General features: G+C 41.0%; 10 non-coding genes across 10 annotated transcripts; all 10 read right to left on the reverse strand.

Annotated features, from left to right (window-relative positions):
- Nucleotides 1–971: 971 nt before the first annotated feature.
- TRNAH-GUG (transfer RNA histidin (anticodon GUG)) lies at nt 972–1,043 on the reverse strand. Its single transcript has one exon. It is a non-coding gene; the product is annotated as a tRNA-His (tRNA).
- Nucleotides 1,044–2,323: 1,280 nt separating this feature from the next.
- TRNAS-AGA (transfer RNA serine (anticodon AGA)) lies at nt 2,324–2,405 on the reverse strand. The gene has a single exon. It is a non-coding gene; the product is annotated as a tRNA-Ser (tRNA).
- A 1,653-nt stretch (nt 2,406–4,058) lies between these two features.
- TRNAS-AGA (transfer RNA serine (anticodon AGA)) lies at nt 4,059–4,140 on the reverse strand. Its single transcript has one exon. It is a non-coding gene; the product is annotated as a tRNA-Ser (tRNA).
- A 2,829-nt stretch (nt 4,141–6,969) lies between these two features.
- On the reverse strand, nt 6,970–7,051 carry TRNAS-AGA (transfer RNA serine (anticodon AGA)). The gene has a single exon. It is a non-coding gene; the product is annotated as a tRNA-Ser (tRNA).
- A 296-nt stretch (nt 7,052–7,347) lies between these two features.
- On the reverse strand, nt 7,348–7,419 carry TRNAH-GUG (transfer RNA histidin (anticodon GUG)). Its single transcript has one exon. It is a non-coding gene; the product is annotated as a tRNA-His (tRNA).
- A 1,282-nt stretch (nt 7,420–8,701) lies between these two features.
- Nucleotides 8,702–8,783, reverse strand: TRNAS-AGA (transfer RNA serine (anticodon AGA)). The gene has a single exon. It is a non-coding gene; the product is annotated as a tRNA-Ser (tRNA).
- Nucleotides 8,784–11,612: 2,829 nt separating this feature from the next.
- Nucleotides 11,613–11,694, reverse strand: TRNAS-AGA (transfer RNA serine (anticodon AGA)). Its single transcript has one exon. It is a non-coding gene; the product is annotated as a tRNA-Ser (tRNA).
- A 296-nt stretch (nt 11,695–11,990) lies between these two features.
- On the reverse strand, nt 11,991–12,062 carry TRNAH-GUG (transfer RNA histidin (anticodon GUG)). The gene has a single exon. It is a non-coding gene; the product is annotated as a tRNA-His (tRNA).
- Nucleotides 12,063–13,344: 1,282 nt separating this feature from the next.
- TRNAS-AGA (transfer RNA serine (anticodon AGA)) lies at nt 13,345–13,426 on the reverse strand. The gene has a single exon. It is a non-coding gene; the product is annotated as a tRNA-Ser (tRNA).
- Nucleotides 13,427–15,079: 1,653 nt separating this feature from the next.
- TRNAS-AGA (transfer RNA serine (anticodon AGA)) lies at nt 15,080–15,161 on the reverse strand. The gene has a single exon. It is a non-coding gene; the product is annotated as a tRNA-Ser (tRNA).
- Nucleotides 15,162–15,939: the final 778 nt, after the last annotated feature.

Consider the following 15,939-nt stretch of genomic DNA (forward strand, 5'->3'; position numbering starts at 1 on the left):
GGCCTTAGGACTCTGATCACTTTATTGCTACTAATCAGTGCTGAAGTGAACGTGCTTCTTCCCAAATCATGTGTGTAATTGGAGTATACCTGACTGACAGATTTCATTGACTTGAAAGCCCCTTGTAAAGTGGTATACCATATACCCAGGAACTGATTGTGCCGCCCAAAAAAGTATCATTTCAAACCTGTCTCAAGCCTGCTACTGCAGTGCCTGTGCTGCAGTGTACTGCCACTTCGACTTGCCATTTAAAACTACTTGCCAAGCCTTAAACTCCAATTTTATTACATATAATTAACCAAAAGGTAGGCCCTAGGTAGTCCTAGGGGCATCATGCTATGTAAGTAAAAGGTAAGACATGTACTGTGCTAGTTTGCATGTCCTGGTAGTACAAAACAGTCTATTACATTTTTCACTACTGTGAGGTCTGCCCCTCTCGTAGGTTAGCATTGGGTATTCCCTTATACTTTTTGGGGGGTAATTCCATATCAGAGAGGAGAAGCTTTATTTATTTATTGATAAATCCTATTTACTGGTGAGGTTGGATTTAACTTTACTACTTTATAAATGCCATTTTTAGAGAGTGAGCATTTCTCTGCACTTACAGCTCTATTTGCCTGAAAACCTGTCTCCAATTGACGTCTGGATTGGGCTGCGAGACAGCTACATTTGTGCATTCCCTCTAGACAGCCACAATACAGGTCACTCAACTGCAACTGCATTCATGTGCATTCTGATTGGCATGGGGGAGAGCTCCATTCCCCAACCGCAAATAGGTTCAAGAACGATAATTTATGTCAGTAGGTACAATATAGCTACATCTTATAATCATGTGTGTTAAAATAATTTGTCGTTAGATCGTTTAAATATTTTAAAGGATCTGTTTTTAATAGACATTTTACAAAAACAACTGGTACATTTTGTAATTCTGTAAAAGAAAAACCCAACTGCCGTGACATTGCCAACCACAATGCCGTGACTCGGATTCGAACCAAGGTTGCTGCGGCCACAACGCAGAGTACTAACCACTATACGATCACGGCGAGCTACTTGGGCTCAATAACATACAGTGACATGGAGAATTTATAATTCGGTACACTCAGGGAACTCCTGTGATAGGCTGAATGTGTTAATTGCTTCCTCATTCCTTATACAAAGGCTTTGTCTCCTCAGTGGTTGATAGGCTGAAACTGTTTCCTGGCCACCTGCTTGTGAACTGCCAGGAGTCAAAGATCACACATACACTTGTGGGCCTGTGATGGGATACCAATGCAGAGAAACACACCTGGCGCAGATCTTCTATACTGTCTAGTAGACCTGCATCTCCCCTGTACCTCCTCAAGCCATCTGTATGTGAAGCAAGAAAGAGTTAAGGAGCGGTCCATCTACACTTTTATAGGGAGGATGCTGCCATGAGCTCCTCCCAGCTAATCACACAAACAGCAGTAAAGCAAGATAACTACACAGTTAGGGGGGACTGCATGGTTAGGTTTTTGAGGAATTATTGAAACTGACCTCAGTGACCCATGATCAGAGCTGTGGCTAATGACTGCATGCCTAATTATGATGAAGCAAGCACCATGGCTCGTAGGGCCCCACAACACGCTTTTCTTAGCTCAATTAAAGTATAAACCTCTGCCATATATGAGTGGTAAAGGCTTGTTAATTTGGTTGCTTTTCCAATTCACGTCTGACAACAAGATGAAGGAACATTGGGGCATCAGAAGCTTTGGAAAGTAGCCACCAACCTCAGAGAAAGAGAGAAAGAGGGAAAAGGCAGTATGAGGTGTGGAGAAAACAGCAGCAGGTACAAGGAGCTCAAATGAGATTAATGGCGCCTAAATAGAGCACGTAAAGGAACAGTTACAAATCTAAGAAAAAGGAAAGAAAGACTAGGAAAAAAACACGGAAAGAGCCTGTAGATAAAATTCTCTTCCTGGGACAGCAGGCTAAGAGAAATTACACAGGGAGCAGTTAAGCTTGTAACACGGGGAGAATAGAAAAGAAAATGCAGTTTTATGAAGTGTGTTGCCTAATCCAGCAAGCACTTTTGTTTTATTTTTCTATTTGCTTCTTTTATTGGTAAAGTAAGTTTCAAGTGCATGAATGGTATGACTGAGAGAGCCAGGGTATAATAATTTGAAGTATTTGCACCAGCGCTAATGTAGGACGAGAGTTATAGCAAAGATATGAAAGGGGTAGCGATAATAAATATGTGAAAGGGCAATAGTGACACCAAAATAAGCCACCTATTTATAAAACTGACATGGAAGAAATTCTAAAGGTTAGCTTCTGAAATTGTAGCCGATGTTAAAAAGTTTCTCGTTGTTGGCAGGATTCGAACCTGCGCGGGGGGACCCCAATGGATTTCTAGTCCATCGCCTTAACCACTCGGCCACAACAACTGACTGCAAGTTTTGTGCAAATAATCTGTATGAAAGTTTTCAAGGTGTCCCACAGAAAGTTCCTGATATCCTGCAATGCACTTTTTAAAAATAATGTTTTTTTCAGCAGGCACATTCTCTCCTAAAAACAAAAATAAGGCTACATCTTATAATCATGTGTGTTTAAATAATTTGCCATTAGATCGTTTAAATATTTTAAAGGATCTGTTTTTAATAGACATTTTACAAAAACAACTGGTACATTTGGTAATTCTGTAAAAGAAAAACCCAACTGCCGTGACATTGCCAACCACAATGCCGTGACTCGGATTCGAACCGAGGTTACTGCGGCCACAACGCAGAGTACTAACCACTATACGATCACCGCGAGCTACTTGGGCTCAATAACATACAGTGACATGGAGAATTTATAATTCGAAACACTCAGGGAACTCCTGTGATAGGCTGAATGTGTTCATTGCTTCCTCATTCCTTATACAAAGGCTTTGTCTCCTCAGTGGTTGATAGGCTGAAACCGTTTCCTGGCCGCCTGCTTGTGAACTGCCAGAAGTCAAAGATCACACATACACTTGTGGGCCTGTGATGGGACACCAATGCAGAGAAATACACCTGGCGCAGATCTTCTATTCTGTCTATTAGACCTGCATCTCCCCTGTACCTCCTCAAGCCATCTGTATGTGAAGCAAGAAAAAGTTAAGGAGCGGTCCATCTATACTTTTATAGGGAGGATGCTGCCGTGAGCTCCTCCCAGCTAATCATACAAACAGCAGTAAAGCAAGATAACTATACAGTTAGGGGGGACTGCATGGTTAGGTTTTTGAGGAATTATTGAAACTGACCTCAGTGACCCATGATCAGAGCTGTGGCTAATGACTGCGCGCCCAATTATGATGAAGCAAGCACCATGGCTCGTAGGGGCCCCACAACACGCTTTTCTTAGCTCATTGAATTAAAGTATAAACCTCTGCCATGTATGAGTGGTAAAGGCTTGTTAATTTGGTTGCTTTTCCAATTCACGTCTGACAACAAGATGAAGGAACATTGGGGCATCAGAAGCTTTGGAAAGTAGCCACCAACCTCAGAGAAAGAGAGAAAGAGGGAAAAGGCAGTATGAGGTGTGGAGAAAACAGCAGCAGGTACAAGGAGCTCAAACGAGATTAATGGCGCCTAAATAGAGCACATAAAGGAACAGTTACAAATCTAAGAAAAGGGAAAGAAAGACTAGGAAAAAAACACGGAAAGAGCCTGTAGATAAAATTCTCTTCCTGGGACAGCAGGCTAAGAGAAATTACACAGGGTGCAGTTAAGCTTGTAACACGGGGAGAATAGAAAAGAAAATGCAGTTTTATGAAGTGTGTTTGCCTAATCCAGCAAGCACTTTTATTTTATTTTTCTATTTGCTTCTTTTATTGGTAAAGTAAGTTTCAAGTGCATGAATGGTATGACTGAGAGAGCCAGGGTATAATAATTTGAAGTGTTTGCACCAGCGCTAATGTAGGACGAGAGTTATAGCAAAGATATGAAAGGGGTAGCGATAATAAATATGTGAAAGGGCAATAGTGACACCAAAATAAGCCACCTATTTATAAAACTGACATGGAAGAAATTCTAAAGGTTAACTTCTGAAATTGTAGCCGATGTTAAAAAGTTTCTCGTTGTTGGCAGGATTCGAACCTGCGCGGGGAGACCCCAATGGATTTCTAGTCCATCGCCTTAACCACTCGGCCACAACAACTGACTGTAAGTTTTGTGCAAATAATCTGTATGAAAGTTTTCAAGGTGTCCCAAAGCAAATTCCTGGTATTCTGCAATGCACTTTTTAAAAAGAATGTTTTTTTCAGCAGGCACATTCTCTCCTAAAAACAAAAATTGCATGAGTATATCTCTAGGTTGGAAAAGGATAGGCTTTCATGCATACTCTCATGTGGCACTCAAGTTTTCGTGCTGCTTTTAGTCTATGGCCCATATTACAGAAGTCTACCATCTTTGAGTATTTGAGGCTCCTTTGTAAGTGCTTTATCTTTTTTACTTGAAGAGCTATATAATAAAGGGGTCAGGGAAAGATTGCATTTATGGAAGATAAAAGAAGGCACACTTGTCTCACCAAATGCCGTAGAGAAACCTGATGTTTTACTCATGTTATCCTTAGTTTGTTTTTGTTAGACCTTGCATTCTTAAGGTGGCCTCAACCCTACCTTATTGCTTTTCACCTACGCATTTTGCTGTATCTTTTTGTTGGCCTTAGGACTCTGATCACTTTATTGCTACTAATCAGTGCTGAAGTGAACGTGCTTCTTCCCAAATCATGTGTGTAATTGGAGTATACCTGACTGACAGATTTCATTGACTTGAAAGCCCCTTGTAAAGTGGTATACCATATACCCAGGAACTGATTGTGCCGCCCAAAAAAGTATCATTTCAAACCTGTCTCAAGCCTGCTACTGCAGTGCCTGTGCTGCAGTATACTGCCACTTCGACTTGCCATTTAAAACTACTTGCCAAGCCTTAAACTCCAATTTTATTACATATAATTAACCAAAAGGTAGGCCCTAGGTAGTCCTAGGGGCATCATGCTATGTAAGTAAAAGGTAAGACATGTACTGTGGTAGTTTGCATGTCCTGGTAGTACAAAACAGTCTATTACATTTTTCACTACTGTGAGGTCTGCCCCTCTCGTAGGTTAGCATTGGGTATTCCCTTATACTTTTTGGGGGGTAATTCCATATCAGAGAGGAGAAGCTTTATTTATTTATTGATAAATCCTATTTACTGGTGAGGTTGGATTTAACTTTACTACTTTATAAATGCCATTTTTAGAGAGTGAGCATTTCTCTGCACTTGCAGCTCTATTTGCCTGAAAACCTGTCTCCAATTGACGTCTGGATTGGGCTGCGAGACAGCTACATTTGTGCATTCCCTCTAGACAGCCACAATACAGGTCACTCAACTGCAACTGCATTCATCTGCATTCTGATTGGCATGGGGGAGAGCTCCATTCCCCCACCGCAAATAGGTTCAAGAACGATAATTTATGTCAGTAGGTACAATATAGCTACATCTTATAATCATGTGTGTTAAAATAATTTGTCGTTAGATCGTTTAAATATTTTAAAGGATCTGTTTTTAATAGACATTTTACAAAAACAACTGGTACATTTTGTAATTCTGTAAAAGAAAAACCCAACTGCCGTGACATTGCCAACCACAATGCCATGACTCGGATTCGAACCAAGGTTGCTGCGGCCACAACGCAGAGTACTAACCTGCACTATACGATCACGGCGAGCTACTTGGGCTCAATAACATACAGTGACATGGAGAATTTATAATTCGGTACACTCAGGGAACTCCTGTGATAGGCTGAATGTGTTAATTGCTTCCTCATTCCTTATACAAAGGCTTTGTCTCCTCAGTGGTTGATAGGCTGAAACTGTTTCCTGGCCGCCTGCTTGTGAACTGCCAGGAGTCAAAGATCACACATACACTTGTGGGCCTGTGATGGGATACCAATGCAGAGAAACACACCTGGCGCAGATCTTCTATACTGTCTAGTAGACCTGCATCTCCCCTGTACCTCCTCAAGCCATCTGTATGTGAAGCAAGAAAGAGTTAAGGAGCGGTCCATCTACACTTTTATAGGGAGGATGCTGCCATGAGCTCCTCCCAGCTAATCACACAAACAGCAGTAAAGCAAGATAACTACACAGTTAGGGGGGACTGCATGGTTAGGTTTTTGAGGAATTATTGAAACTGACCTCAGTGACCCATGATCAGAGCTGTGGCTAATGACTGCATGCCTAATTATGATGAAGCAAGCACCATGGCTCGTAGGGGTCCCACAACACGCTTTTCTTAGCTCAATTAAAGTATAAACCTCTGCCATATATGAGTGGTAAAGGCTTGTTAATTTGGTTGCTTTTCCAATTCACGTCTGACAACAAGATGAAGGAACATTGGGGCATCAGAAGCTTTGGAACGTAGCCACCAACCTCAGAGAAAGAGAGAAAGAGGGAAAATGCAGTATGAGGTGTGGAGAAAACAGCAGCAGGTACAAGGAGCTCAAATGAGATTAATGGCGCCTAAATAGAGCACGTAAAGGAACAGTTACAAATCTAAGAAAAAGGAAAGAAAGACTAGGAAAAAAACACGGAAAGAGCCTGTAGATAAAATTCTCTTCCTGGGACAGCAGGCTAAGAGAAATTACACAGGGAGCAGTTAAGCTTGTAACACGGGGAGAATAGAAAAGAAAATGCAGTTTTATGAAGTGTGTTGCCTAATCCAGCAAGCACTTTTGTTTTATTTTTCTATTTGCTTCTTTTATTGCTAAAGTAAGTTTCAAGTGCATGAATGGTATGACTGAGAGAGCCAGGGTATAATAATTTGAAGTGTTTGCACCAGCGCTAATGTAGGACGAGAGTTATAGCAAAGATATGAAAGGGGTAGCGATAATAAATATGTGAAAGGGCAATAGTGACACCAAAATAAGCCACCTATTTATAAAACTGACATGGAAGAAATTCTAAAAGTTAGCTTCTGAAATTGTAGCCGATGTTAAAAAGTTTCTCGTTGTTGGCAGGATTCGAACCTGCGCGGGGAGACCCCAATGGATTTCTAGTCCATCGCCTTAACCACTCGGCCATAACAACTGACTGTAAGTTTTGTGCAAATAATCTGCATGAAAGTCTTCAAGGTGTGCCACAGCAAATTCCTGATATCCTGCAATGCACTTTTTAAAAATAATGTTTTTTTCAGCAGGCACATTCTCTCCTAAAAACAAAAATAAGGCTACATCTTATAATCATGTGTGTTTAAATAATTTGTCGTTAGATAGTTTAAATATTTTAAAAGGATCTGTTTTTAATAGACATTTTACAAAAACAACTGGTACATTTGGTAATTCTGTAAAAGAAAAACCCAACTGCCGTGACATTGCCAACCACAATGCCGTGACTCGGATTCGAACCGAGGTTGCTGCGGCCACAACGCAGAGTACTAACCACTATACAATCACGGCAAGCTACTTGGGCTCAATAACATACAGTGACATGGAGAATTTATAATTCGGAACACTCAGGGAACTCCTGTGATAGGCTGAATGTGTTCATTGCTTCCTCATTGCTTATACAAAGGCTTTGTCTCCTCAGTGGTTGATAGGCTGAAACCATTTCCTGGCCGCCTGCTTGTGAACTGCCAGAAGTCAAAGATCACACATACACTTGTGGGCCTGTGATGGGACACCAATGCAGAGAAACACACCTGGCGCAGATCTTCTATTCTGTCTATTAGACCTGCATCTCCCCTGTACCTCCTCAAGCCATCTGTATGTGAAGCAAGAAAAAGTTAAGGAGCGGTCCATCTACACTTTTATAGGGAGGATGCTGCCGTGAGCTCCTCCCAGCTAATCACACAAACAGCAGTAAAGCAAGATAACTACTCAGTTAGGGGGGACTGCATGGTTAGGTTTTTGAGGAATTATTGAAACTGACCTCAGTGACCCATGATCAGAGCTGTGGCTAATGACTGCATGCCTAATTATGATGAAGCAAGCACCATGGCTCGTAGGGGCCCCACAACACGCTTTTCTTAGCTCAATTAAAGTATAAACCTCTGCCATATATGAGTGGTAAAGGCTTGTTAATTTGGTTGCTTTTCCAATTCACGTCTGACAACAAGATGAAGGAACATTGGGGCATCAGAAGCTTTGGAAAGTAGCCACCAACCTCAGAGAAAGAGAGAAAGAGGGAAAAGGCAGTATGAGGTGTGGAGAAAACAGCAGCAGGTACAAGGAGCTCAAATGAGATTAATGGCGCCTAAATAGAGCACGTAAAGGAACAGTTACAAATCTAAGAAAAGGGAAAGAAAGACTAGGAAAAAAACACGGAAAGAGCCTGTAGATAAAATTCTCTTCCTGGGACAGCAGGCTAAGAGAAAATACACAGGGTGCAGTTAAGCTTGTAACACGGGGAGAATAGAAAAGAAAATGCAGTTTTATGAAGTGTGTTTGCCTAATCCAGCAAGCACTTTTATTTTATTTTTCTATTTGCTTCTTTTATTGGTAAAGTAAGTTTCAAGTGCATGAATGGTATGACTGAGAGAGCCAGGGTATAATAATTTGAAGTGTTTGCACCAGCGCTAATGTAGGACGAGAGTTATAGCAAAGATATGAAAGGGGTAGCGATAATAAATATGTGAAAGGGCAATAGTGACACCAAAATAAGCCACCTATTTATAAAACTGACATGGAAGAAATTCTAAAGGTTAACTTCTGAAATTGTAGCCGATGTTAAAAAGTTTCTCGCTGTTGGCAGGATTCGAACCTGCGCGGGGAGACCCCAATGGATTTCTAGTCCATCGCCTTAACCACTCGGCCACAACAACTGACTGTAAGTTTTGTGCAAATAATCTGTATGAAAGTTTTCAAGGTGTCCCAAAGCAAATTCCTGGTATTCTGCAATGCACTTTTTAAAAAGAATGTTTTTTTCAGCAGGCACATTCTCTCCTAAAAACAAAAATTGCATGAGTATATCTCTAGGTTGGAAAAGGATAGGCTTTCATGCATACTCTCATGTGGCACTCAAGTTTTCGTGCTGCTTTTAGTCTATGGCCCATATTACAGAAGTCTACCATCTTTGAGTATTTGAGGCTCCTTTGTAAGTGCTTTATCTTTTTTACTTGAAGAGCTATATAATAAAGGGGTCAGGGAAAGATTGCATTTATGGAAGATAAAAGAAGGCACACTTGTCTCACCAAATGCCGTAGAGAAACCTGATGTTTTACTCATGTTATCCTTAGTTTGTTTTTGTTAGACCTTGCATTCTTAAGGTGGCCTCAACCCTACCTTATTGCTTTTCACCTACGCATTTTGCTGTATCTTTTTGTTGGCCTTAGGACTCTGATCACTTTATTGCTACTAATCAGTGCTGAAGTGAACGTGCTTCTTCCCAAATCATGTGTGTAATTGGAGTATACCTGACTGACAGATTTCATTGACTTGAAAGCCCCTTGTAAAGTGGTATACCATATACCCAGGAACTGATTGTGCCGCCCAAAAAAGTATCATTTCAAACCTGTCTCAAGCCTGCTACTGCAGTGCCTGTGCTGCAGTGTACTGCCACTTCGACTTGCCATTTAAAACTACTTGCCAAGCCTTAAACTCCAATTTTATTACATATAATTAACCAAAAGGTAGGCCCTAGGTAGTCCTAGGGGCATCATGCTATGTAAGTAAAAGGTAAGACATGTACTGTGGTAGTTTGCATGTCCTGGTAGTACAAAACAGTCTATTACATTTTTCACTACTGTGAGGTCTGCCCCTCTCGTAGGTTAGCATTGGGTATTCCCTTATACTTTTTGGGGGGTAATTCCATATCAGAGAGGAGAAGCTTTATTTATTTATTGATAAATCCTATTTACTGGTGAGGTTGGATTTAACTTTACTACTTTATAAATGCCATTTTTAGAGAGTGAGCATTTCTCTGCACTTACAGCTCTATTTGCCTGAAAACCTGTCTCCAATTGACGTCTGGATTGGGCTGCGAGACAGCTACATTTGTGCATTCCCTCTTGACAGCCACAATACAGGTCACTCAACTGCAACTGCATTCATGTGCATTCTGATTGGCATGGGGGAGAGCTCCATTCCCCAACCGCAAATAGGTTCAAGAACGATAATTTATGTCAGTAGGTACAATATAGCTACATCTTATAATCATGTGTGTTAAAATAATTTGTCGTTAGATCGTTTAAATATTTTAAAGGATCTGTTTTTAATAGACATTTTACAAAAACAACTGGTACATTTTGTAATTCTGTAAAAGAAAAACCCAACTGCCGTGACATTGCCAACCACAATGCCATGACTCGGATTCGAACCAAGGTTGCTGCGGCCACAACGCAGAGTACTAACCTGCACTATACGATCACGGCGAGCTACTTGGGCTCAATAACATACAGTGACATGGAGAATTTATAATTCGGTACACTCAGGGAACTCCTGTGATAGGCTGAATGTGTTAATTGCTTCCTCATTCCTTATACAAAGGCTTTGTCTCCTCAGTGGTTGATAGGCTGAAACTGTTTCCTGGCCGCCTGCTTGTGAACTGCCAGGAGTCAAAGATCACACATACACTTGTGGGCCTGTGATGGGATACCAATGCAGAGAAACACACCTGGCGCAGATCTTCTATACTGTCTAGTAGACCTGCATCTCCCCTGTACCTCCTCAAGCCATCTGTATGTGAAGCAAGAAAGAGTTAAGGAGCGGTCCATCTACACTTTTATAGGGAGGATGCTGCCATGAGCTCCTCCCAGCTAATCACACAAACAGCAGTAAAGCAAGATAACTACACAGTTAGGGGGGACTGCATGGTTAGGTTTTTGAGGAATTATTGAAACTGACCTCAGTGACCCATGATCAGAGCTGTGGCTAATGACTGCATGCCTAATTATGATGAAGCAAGCACCATGGCTCGTAGGGGCCCCACAACACGCTTTTCTTAGCTCAATTAAAGTATAAACCTCTGCCATATATGAGTGGTAAAGGCTTGTTAATTTGGTTGCTTTTCCAATTCACGTCTGACAACAAGATGAAGGAACATTGGGGCATCAGAAGCTTTGGAACGTAGCCACCAACCTCAGAGAAAGAGAGAAAGAGGGAAAATGCAGTATGAGGTGTGGAGAAAACAGCAGCAGGTACAAGGAGCTCAAATGAGATTAATGGCGCCTAAATAGAGCACGTAAAGGAACAGTTACAAATCTAAGAAAAAGGAAAGAAAGACTAGGAAAAAAACACGGAAAGAGCCTGTAGATAAAATTCTCTTCCTGGGACAGCAGGCTAAGAGAAATTACACAGGGAGCAGTTAAGCTTGTAACACGGGGAGAATAGAAAAGAAAATGCAGTTTTATGAAGTGTGTTGCCTAATCCAGCAAGCACTTTTGTTTTATTTTTCTATTTGCTTCTTTTATTGGTAAAGTAAGTTTCAAGTGCATGAATGGTATGACTGAGAGAGCCAGGGTATAATAATTTGAAGTGTTTGCACCAGCGCTAATGTAGGACGAGAGTTATAGCAAAGATATGAAAGGGGTAGCGATAATAAATATGTGAAAGGGCAATAGTGACACCAAAATAAGCCACCTATTTATAAAACTGACATGGAAGAAATTCTAAAAGTTAGCTTCTGAAATTGTAGCCGATGTTAAAAAGTTTCTCGTTGTTGGCAGGATTCGAACCTGCGCGGGGAGACCCCAATGGATTTCTAGTCCATCGCCTTAACCACTCGGCCACAACAACTGACTGTAAGTTTTGTGCAAATAATCTGCATGAAAGTCTTCAAGGTGTGCCACAGCAAATTCCTGATATCCTGCAATGCACTTTTTAAAAATAATGTTTTTTTCAGCAGGCACATTCTCTCCTAAAAACAAAAATAAGGCTACATCTTATAATCATGTGTGTTTAAATAATTTGTCGTTAGATCGTTTAAATATTTTAAAAGGATCTGTTTTTAATAGACATTTTACAAAAACAACTGGTACATTTGGTAATTCTGTAAAAGAAAAACCCAACTGCCGTGACATTGCCAACCACAATGCCGTGACTCGGATTCGAACCGAGGTTGCTGCGGCCACAACGCAGAGTACTAACCACTATACAATCACGGCAAGCTACTTGGGCTCAATAACATACAGTGACATGGAGAATTTATAATTCGGAACACTCAGGGAACTCCTGTGATAGGCTGAATGTGTTCATTGCTTCCTCATTGCTTATACAAAGGCTTTGTTTTCTCAGTGGTTGATAGGCTGAAACCATTTCCTGGCCGCCTGCTTGTGAACTGCCAGAAGTCAAAGATCACACATACACTTGTGGGCCTGTGATGGGACACCAATGCAGAGAAACACACCTGGCGCAGATCTTCTATTCTGTCTATTAGACCTGCATCTCCCCTGTACCTCCTCAAGCCATCTGTATGTGAAGCAAGAAAAAGTTAAGGAGCGGTCCATCTACACTTTTATAGGGAGGATGCTGCCGTGAGCTCCTCCCAGCTAATCACACAAACAGCAGTAAAGCAAGATAACTACACAGTTAGGGGGGACTGCATGGTTAGGTTTTTGAGGAATTATTGAAACTGACCTCAGTGACCCATGATCAGAGCTGTGGCTAATGACTGCATGCCTAATTATGATGAAGCAAGCACCATGGCTCGTAGGGGCCCCACAACACGCTTTTCTTAGCTCAATTAAAGTATAAACCTCTGCCATATATGAGTGGTAAAGGCTTGTTAATTTGGTTGCTTTTCCAATTCACGTCTGACAACAAGATGAAGGAACATTGGGGCATCAGAAGCTTTGGAAAGTAGCCACCAACCTCAGAGAAAGAGAGAAAGAGTGAAAAGGCAGTATGAGGTGTGGAGAAAACAGCAGCAGGTACAAGGAGCTCAAATGAGATTAATGGCGCCTAAATAGAGCACGTAAAGGAACAGTTACAAATCTAAGAAAAGGGAAAGAAAGACTAGGAAAAAAACACGGAAAGAGCCTGTAGATAAAATTCTCTTCCTGGGACAGCAGGCTAAGAGAAAATACACAGGGAGCAGTTAAGCTTGTAACACGGGGAGAATAGAAAAGAAAATGCAGTTTTATGAAGTGTGTTTGCCTAATCCAGCAAGCACTTTTGTTTTATTTTTCTATTTGCTTCTTTTATTGGTAAAGTAAGTTTCAAGTGCATGAATGGTATGACTGAGAGAGCCAGGGTATAATAATTTGAAGTGTTTGCACCAGCGCTAATGTAGGACGAGAGTTATAGCAAAGATATGAAAGGGGTAGCGATAATAAATATGTGAAAGGGCAATAGTGACACCAAAATAAGCCACCTATTTATAAAACTGACATGGAAGAAATTCTAAAGGTTAACTTCTGAAATTGTAGCCGATGTTAAAAAGTTTCTCGTTGTTGGCAGGATTCGAACCTGCGCGGGGAGACCCCAATGGATTTCTAGTCCATCGCCTTAACCACTCGGCCACAACAACTGACTGTAAGTTTTGTGCAAATAATCTGCATGAAAGTTTTCAAGGTGTGCCACAGCAAATTCCTGATATCCTGCAATGCACTTTTTAAAAATAATATTTTTTTCAGCAGGCACATTCTCTCCTAAAAACAAAAATAAGGCTACATCTTATAATCATGTGTGTTTAAATAATTTGTCGTTAAATCGTTTAAATATTTTAAAGGATCTGTTTTTAATAGACATTTTACAAAAACAACTGGTACATTTGGTAATTCTGTAAACGAAAAACCCAACTGCCGTGACATTGCCAACCACAATGCCGTGACTCGGATTCGAACCGGGGTTGCTGCAGCCACAACGCAGAGTACTAACCACTATACGATCACGGCGAGCTACTTGGGCTCAATAACATACAGTGACATGGAGAATTTATAATTCGAAACACTCAGGGAACTCCAGTGATAGGCTGAATGTGTTCATTGCTTCCTCATTCCTTATACAAAGGCTTTGTCTCCTCAGTGGTTGATAGGCTGAAACCGTTTCCTGGTTGCCTGCTTGTGAACTGCCAGAAGTCAAAGATCACACATACACTTGTTGGCCTGTGATGGGACACCAATGCAGAGAAACACACCTGGCGCAGATCTTCTATTCTGTCTATTAGACCTGCATCTCCCCTGTACCTCCTCAAGCCATCTGTATGTGAAGCAAGAAAAAATTAAGGAGCGGTCCATCTATACTTTTATAGGGAGGATGCTGCCGTGAGCTCCTCCCAGCTAATCACACAAACAGCAGTAAAGCAAGATAACTATACAGTTAGGGGGAACTGCATGGTTAGGTTTTTGAGGAATTATTGAAACTGACCTCAGTGACCCATGATCAGAGCTGTGGCTAATGACTGCGCGCCCAATTATGATGAAGCAAGCACCATGGCTCGTAGGGGCCCCACAACACGCTTTTCTTAGCTCATTGAATTAAAGTATAAACCTCTGCCATCTATGAGTGGTAAAGGCTTGTTAATTTGGTTGCTTTTCCAATTCACGTCTGACAACAAGATGAAGGAACATTGGGGCATCAGAAGCTTTGGAAAGTAGCCACCAACCTCAGAGAAAGAGAGAAAGAGGGAAAAGGCAGTATGAGGTGTGGAGAAAACAGCAGCAGGTACAAGGAGCTCAAATGAGATTAATGGCGCCTAAATAGAGCACATAAAGGAACAGTTACAAATCTAAGAAAAGGGAAAGAAAGACTAGGAAAAAAACACGGAAAGAGCCTGTAGATAAAATTCTCTTCCTGGGACAGCAGGCTAAGAGAAATTACACAGGGAGCAGTTAAGCTTGTAACACGGGGAGAATAGAAAAGAAAATGCAGTTTTATGAAGTGTGTTTGCCTAATCCAGCAAGCACTTTTATTTTATTTTTCTATTTGCTTCTTTTATTGGTAAAGTAAGTTTCAAGTGCATGAATGGTATGACTGAGAAAGCCAGGGTATAATAATTTGAAGTGTTTGCACCAGCGCTAATGTAGGACGAGAGTTATAGCAAAGATATGAAAGGGGTAGCGATAATAAATATGTGAAAGGGCAATAGTGACACCAAAATAAGCCACCTATTTATAAAACTGACATGGAAGAAATTCTAAAGGTTAACTTCTGAAATTGTAGCCGATGTTAAAAAATTTCTCGTTGTTGGCAGGATTCGAACCTGCGCAGGGAGACCACAATGGATTTCTAGTCCATCGCCTTAACCACTCGGCCACAACAACTGACTGTAAGTTTTGTGCAAATAATCTGTATGGAAGTTTTCAAGGTGTCCCACAGCAAATTCCTGGTATTCTGCAATGCACTTTTTTAAAATAATGTATTTTTCAGCAGGCACATTCTCTCCTAAAAACAAAAATTGCATGAGTATATCTCTAGTTTGGAAAAGGATAGGCTTTCATGCATACTCTCATGTGGCACTCAAGTTTTTGGGACCCTATTGCACTCTGTTTTCGTGCTGCTTTTAGTCTATGGCCCATATTACAGAAGTCTACCATCTTTGAGTATTTGAGGCTCCTTTGTAAGTGCTTTATCTTTTTTACTTGAAGAGCTATATAATAAAGGGGTCGGGGAAAGATTGCATTTATGGAAGATAAAAGAAGGCACACTTGTCTCACCAAATGCCGTAGAGAAACCTGATGTTTTACTCATGTTATCCTTAGTTTGTTTTTGTTAGACCTTGCATTCTTAAGGTGGCCTCAACCCTACCTTATTGCCTTTCACCTACGCATTTTGCTGTATCTTTTTGTTGGCCTTAGGACTCTGATCACTTTATTGCTACTAATCAGTGCTGAAGTGAACGTGCTTCTTCCCTAATCATGTGTGTAATTGGAGTATACCTGACTGACAGATTTCATTGACTTGAAAGCCCCTTGTAAAGTGGTATACCATATACCCAGGAACTGATTGTGCCGCCCAAAAAAGTATCATTTCAAACCTGTCTCAAGCCTGCTACTGCAGTTCCTGTGCTGCAGTGTACTGCCACTTCGACTTGCCATTTAA

This window comes from Lissotriton helveticus, chromosome 12 (genome assembly GCF_964261635.1).
Source record: "Lissotriton helveticus chromosome 12, aLisHel1.1, whole genome shotgun sequence".
NCBI lineage: Eukaryota > Metazoa > Chordata > Amphibia > Caudata > Salamandridae > Lissotriton > Lissotriton helveticus.